Source organism: Phascolarctos cinereus, unplaced genomic scaffold (assembly GCF_003287225.1).
Source record: "Phascolarctos cinereus isolate Bilbo 61053 unplaced genomic scaffold, phaCin_HiC Scaffold_726;HRSCAF=1367, whole genome shotgun sequence".
Taxonomy (NCBI): Eukaryota; Metazoa; Chordata; class Mammalia; order Diprotodontia; family Phascolarctidae; genus Phascolarctos; species Phascolarctos cinereus.
The window spans coordinates 325,982,051-325,988,814 of NW_027556098.1; the positions used below are offsets into that span (position 1 = coordinate 325,982,051).

Sequence of the window (6,764 nt, forward strand, 5' to 3'; positions counted from 1 at the left end):
AAAATTCCTCTACCAATGCAGGTGAGCACTTCCTCTGCAACTGATAGTCTGAGAAAGTTGCCTAGAGCACCAAGTCAAGTGGCTTTTCCAAGGTCACACAGCCAGTATGTGTCAGAGGCAGAAGGTCACATAGCCAGTATGTGTCAGAGGCAGAAACTGAACTCAGGTCTTCTCAGCCACTAGACTGGTTCTCTATTTACTGTGCTACATTACACCTCTTTTATCCCCATCTGTAAAGTAGAAATAATAATTGTACTCCCTAAAACTATAGAGATCATAGAGTTGGAGAGGCTCTCAGAGGTCATGTAGCCAAACTCCTGCTTCAAATATTAACCCTCTCCGTAGCATCCCTGAAAAGCAATCATCCAGGCATCTCTCACTTTAAAGATCTCTAGCTTTGTATCATTTGCAAGGCCAACAAACATTTCATCTGTGACTTCTTTCTATTTAACAAATATTTATCAAGGTCTTATCCAGGGCAGTATGATCCATGCTAGCTATTAGACAAATTCTAAAAAACATATAATTATTGCCCTAAAGGAATTTGAGCTCTAATAGGGTGATGTGGCAAAAAGGCAAATAACTATAATATATCATAAAGGCACAAAATACTAATGAAGTCTCAAGGAAATGACATTATATTATTGATAAGCTCACCAAAAAGAACAGGGTCAAAAACAGAGTCCTGAACCATGCCATCAGATGTACTCCTCCAAGTTGACATTGATTCATGGATCCCTTTTAGGTCCTTTCAGTAGCCTACTTCTTGGTTCATTTGGTGAATCCCACTAGCGCCATGATTCTGCCCGTATCTCTCCATTGTGGTTCCAAGGATATCATGGGACAGTTGTGTTGAAAATCTTTCTGAAATACTGATAATTTACAAATTCTATATAATTACCTTATTCAATCAGTCTGGGACACTTGTAGGAAAGAAAGAAAGAAAGAAAGAAAGAAAGAAAGAAAGAAAGAAAGAAAGAAAGAAAGAAAGAAAGAAAGAAAGAAAGAAAGAAAGAAAGAAAGAAAGAAAGAAAGAAAGAGAGAGAGAGAGAGAAGGAAAGAGAGAAAGAAGGAAGGAAGGAAGGAAAGAAAAGAAAGAGAAAAAGAAAGAAAGAAAAAGAGAGAGAGAAGGAAAGAGAGAAAGAAGGAAGGAAGAAGAAGAAAGAAAGAAGAAGAAAGAAAGAAAGAAAGAAAGAAAGAAAGAAAGAAGAAAGAAAGAAGGAAGGAAGGAAGGAAGGAAGGAAGGAAGGAAGGAAGGAAGGAAGGAAGGAAGGAAAGAAGGAAGGAAGGAAGGAAGGAAGGAAGGAAGGAAGGAAGGAAAGAAAGAAAGAAAGAAAGAAAGAAAGAAAGAAAGAAAGAAAGAAAGAAAGAAAGAAAGAAAGAGAAAAAGAAAGAAAGGGAGAGAGAGAGGGAGAGAGAGAGAGAAGGAAAGAGAGAAAGAAGGAAGGAAGGAAGGAAGGAAGGAAGGAAGGAAGAAAGAAAGAAAGAAAGAAAGAAAGAAAGAAAGAAAGAAAGAAAGAAAGAAAGAAGAAAGAAAGAAAGAAAGAAGGAAAGAAAGAAGGAAAGAAAGAAAGAAAAAGGAACAAAGGAAGGAAAGAAAGAAGGAAGGAGGGAAGGAAGGAAGAAAAAGAATGAAAAGGTTAGTGTGGCATGACTTTGTTTTTAATGAAGCCATGCTGAGGCAGCTAGGTGGCGCAGTGGATAGAGCACCAGCCCTAGAGTCAGGAGGAGCTGCGTTCAAATGTGACCTCAGACCAGACACTTAACACTTACTAGCTGTGTGACCCTGGGCAAGTCACTTAACCCCAATTGCCTTACCAAAAAGCAAAAACAAATTAAAAAACCAGTCATGCTAGTTCAAAATTATTGCCTTTCCCCCTAAGGTTTTTTTTTTTAATAAAATATCCATTTGGTAATCAATACTAGAATTTTATTGGGACATTATATTATAAAAACTTGTTCACTGTTTGAAGTATTTATCTTCCTATTTTTGAAAATATGGAACATATTTCCCCAATTCCATTTCATGAAAGGTAGCTAGGTAGTGCAGTGAATAGAGTCCTGGGCCTGAAGTCAGGAAAAGTTATTCTCTTGAGTTCAAATCTAGCCTCAGACAGTTACTAGCTATATGACCCTGGCAAGTCACTTCTTTTGTATGTGGAGACAGCTGATAATTTAGTAAAAACACGCGTCATCTTTTCATAGTTTTGGATACCTGGACTAGAAAAGGGAATGTTGTTGTCCCCTCTAGCTTATCCCTTTAGGCATGCAGACTACTGCTCCATCCACCACCCACCCCTTCCCATTTTCTAAATCTACAGGGAACACAATTTTGTATAAGTAATAGAGGCAAGTTCTAACATGGATCTCCTACAGCATAAAAATGGGTGTCTCACAAACTGATTGATTGCCAGTTGGTGGTGACAAGTGGGTCAAATGCTATGAAAGTTAGTGTCTGGCAGAACACAATTCCATAGCAATCCTAGTTCCACAGATGATGAGGCAGCCAATGCTGATGACACACTTATTGCTGAAAGTTTGTCTGTAAGACTTGCTGCAGCATTTCGTGGCTACAAAGCCCATAGACAACATTCTTATAGAAGGTGTTCACATTACTGTACAAAGGCTGCCACTGTGGATCTGTCACCTGACAGGCAACCAAAACTCCTGGTGTCCCAGAGGAGCACCATTCACAGCAGCTTTAAGAAAGCCCAGAAGGGGCAGGAGGACCTGAGCCGGTCTCAGACCAAATGCTTGACACTTGCTAGCTGTGTGACCATGGGCAAGTCACTTAACCCCAATTGCTTAAAAAAAAAAAAATTAAAAAGCCCAGAACCAGGGGTGCTTTTGGGAGCTAGACTTAACAGAGCAGAAAGCAGACTTGGCCTTTGCAGGCTGATGAGTCTCTCTTGGGTTTCTTCTCTTTGTTCCTTCTTATTAGCTGCTTTTCTCCAACGGTTCCTTCTCCTCTGCTTTCTCCTTTCTCGCTTCTTGTTTTTGGCCTTTCTTGTCCTGCTGCTTGTCCCCATGTTTTTGTTGTTTTGTTTTGTTTTGTTCTGTTTTCTCTGTTTCTGGCTCAACCTCCAGCTGCCTTTGCTTCTCTCACTCTTGATCAGCCTGAGCAACATTCGTGCCCTGATGGCACTCTGCTTATGCTGCTTCTCGTCCAAGCGATCGTTAGCTATTTCACGTTCTTAAACCGAGCAAAGCTCAGGCAGGGTAAAAAGCCTATTGTTGAGGAGGTTCAGGTGCTGTTAGGTTGACCCGAGAGCCAAAGTCAGCAGACAGATGCTGCAGGCAAGTTTTACTCAAGTTCAGTTTCACCTGTGTTTGTAGCACAGGGTGGTCCCCTTGACCCCGCTCTGGGCCACGGCTCTGAAGTGTGGAGAGTAGAAAGGGGCAGCCAGTGTACAAGGGCTCTGTCAGAGGAGAGTGGCAGGCACGCTCGCTAGTGCTCTGTGAGGCTTCTTCATCTGTTTCTCCATCTGTAAAATGAGCTGGAGAAGGAAATGGCAAACCACTCCACTATCTTTGCCAAGAAAACCCCAAATGGAGTCACAGAGTCAAACACTACTGAAAATGACTGAACAACATGTATTTCATTTTCTGATTCTTGAAAAATCAACCTACAGTACTTCAGTAAGCTCTTACAATATCAAAAACCATAGATTCATCCAGCATTGGTGACTTGAACTCACAGAGACCATCATTGTTGTCTACTACCATTTCCTAGCTTATCCTTCAATTCCATTCGAACCATTTTTGGTCTGTCCTTCCCTGTCTGAAGATTCTTTTCCTTAATAAACAGAAATAAGAGTCGAGTAGTTCTGTCTCTTCATCTATCTTCATTGTTCCATCTACCTCAAATAGGAATCTTATTGATCTTCCACTTGTCCCAAGTATATCTGCTGCCTTAAGTATCAGCTTATATTGGAATTTAGCCATACTGACACTATTCTTACAGGACCTTAATCACTTTCATACATTCGTTCTCAAGTACCTGAGCTCTTGTATCTCCATTTTAGGGGGAAGGAAGAGGATGTGAACATATAAAACCAACTTTAAAAAAAAAAACTCTCCTGGAAAGATTTATACAGTTTAAGTAAAAGAAGAAATCCATAATAATCTGATAGATTTGGTTGGCACTGAAGTAAATGGGAAGGTTTATGCCTATAACTTATCTTTAAAAAAAATAGCAAAAAAATTTCTCCCTTGTAGATTGTATTATAAGATTTGCATGGATATCCTTGAAAACTTTTAAGGTTACCAGCCCCCTAATTTTATAGATAAAGAAACTGACACACAAGAGGCATGTATGTGGCTTTCCACGAGGTCGCACTTGTAGTAAGCAGCAGAGCTGAGATTTGAATTTAGGTCCTTTGACGCCATAGTCGGTGCTATTTCCACCATGCCCTGCTCAGATTTAGAGGAATAGTTTGCCTTGTTGTTTCTTCCATCTTCTAAAAGATGAAATTAGCAGTTTAGGGAAGACAAAAATATCAACTGCTGCACATTGAACAGGAAATACATCCAATTCAATTCAATTTAAACAAATGAGTCTGTTATATACCTTCAGTATATCAGGTAACCAGAGATACAATGCAACATGGATTCTGACTGAAAAGACTCCTAATTATTGTCTGACTCCCATTCCAATGCACGTTCTACTGTGCCAGAGTATTTCTTTTTTAAAAAATAAATAACAAAATTTCCTTATTTTTACATCACCCAAATTTGCCATCTATAAACAATTCATTTTTAAAAGAGCAAGAAGAGTCTAAAAATACAGTCAATGTTCCATGTCCATGGATACCCCCTCCCACCTTTGCAAAGAAGTGGGAAGAGATATCTTCTCATATCTCTTCTTTGGGACCAAGATTGTTCTTTATACTTTTGCAGTATTCATTTTCAATTATTTTTTGGTAGTTGTCCATTCCATTTACATTATAGTAGTCACTTTGTATATTGTGTTCTTGTCTCTACTTACTTTTTTATTATACTTTCATATGTCTTTCGATGTTTTTGTGTATTCACTGAATACATGTCTCAGAGCACAGTAGAGTACTGAGAGCTCAGGGAATTTTTGCCCTGTGCTGCCTGCGTGTCTGGCTCCCTCGAGTGTCTGTCTTCTGTCCGTCTGCATGTGGGTACTCTGTGTCTTTCCCCCCACCCCTGTGTTACCTTTCCTCTCCTATTTGTGTCCATTATAGGCCCGCGTGTGTCTGACCCCGCCCCCAGTGCTCTTCCATTTGATTCTAGCCAGGGCCCCATGTGGCTGGCCCTGCCCCCTCACTCTGTTCATCCATCTGCTCTCCCTTCTGTGTCCCCAGTCCAATGTGTCCAATGTACAAGCCCACTTCTTGCCTTGCTCCCTCCCTTTGCCACATCCTAGCTGCACTTCCATAAAGTGAGAACTGTCTGTACTAAATTCCTTTATATTCATGTACCACAACTGATTTAGCTATTGTTCAATCAACAGGAATCAACTTTGTCCAGTTTGTTGCTCTAAATATTTTGATGGCTCTTTCTTTTCTTAGCAAGAGACTCTCATTCTCTTAATAAGTTAAAAATATAAGGAAAGATAAAAAGAATACAGACCCAATAGCTGGCACACATTATATACTAAATATAAGTTTTTGAATCAACTAATGAATCCATTTCCAGAAAGTTAATAAAGTACATGTCAGTCTTATCTGGCTTATTACAGTTTAACAGTCCTAGTGTACACACTATTATTTTAAACAAAACAAGGACTTCAAGTGAAGTTACTTCATAATAAACTTTTGTTAGGTCAAATGTCAAGACAATAGAAAATGAAAAACCCCATGTAGTTAACAAACTTTCAAACTTCTACATGCAGAGATCCTCTCACCTACCTTTAATCCCATGGACACTCTCATCCTTAAGACAAGTATCTTTTTAAATGAACTACTTTCCATGGAGCCTTCTGGTTTCTGTAAAAGTATATAGGATAAAAGTCCAGAAACTAGATGCACCAGCATTAACTTGATCTCCTTGACAGGCAGAGACATGGCAGCCAAGGGTAACATCTGTTTACAGTACAAGTTCATTTTCATAAGATCGTGGATGAAAGAATACAAGCAGTATCACCTCCCAAAGAAGTTTAGGGTGAGAAATGGCCCTGAAGAGAGCTTGGAACAAAATCTACCAACTTCATCTTGACAGAATTTATAGAAGAAATTAGAAGAAAAATAAACAGATGAGAAGCAGAAAAGCTGGACTACATTTTTCCTGTGATCTACCCTCACTAATAATAAAAGTGGCATAATTGTATTTTTACCTCACTTGATTTTAATACTCCATGCATTAATGACCAAAAATACACAGATGTTTTTTAAACTATCAAAGGATTTTGCATTATCTTAATATTTGAAGCTAAATTTTGTTCTGCCAAATCAAATTCCTTTGACATTAAATAATAGCCCCAAATAGATTTTCTGTCTTCTATACCTGTTAGTCAGTTGTGTGAACACAAAAACCGAGGCTGCAGCAGAAAATCTATTGTGATAGCCTACCTGTTCTTTTGTCATGTTTTCATCAAGGGTATTCCTGATGTGTACACAGACCATTCTCAGACTATATTTTAGTGATTAGAGATAAGAAAGCAGGTCTGTGGGGGGACAGTTATATGTCTTTGGAGGGACCTACTATCTGTGAATGTATACATTCTTAGAAAAATCTTCCCCCTCTCTGAGATATCTTAGAAATTGATTTCTATATACCTTTAAGGTTGAATCACCTCT

The 6,764-nt window shown here is 39.0% G+C and overlaps 1 pseudogene; it reads right to left on the reverse strand.

The window, feature by feature from the left end:
• Positions 1–2,524: 2,524 nt before the first annotated feature.
• LOC110213417 (leucine-rich repeat-containing protein 59-like) lies at positions 2,525–4,389 on the reverse strand (annotated as a pseudogene).
• Positions 4,390–6,764: the final 2,375 nt, after the last annotated feature.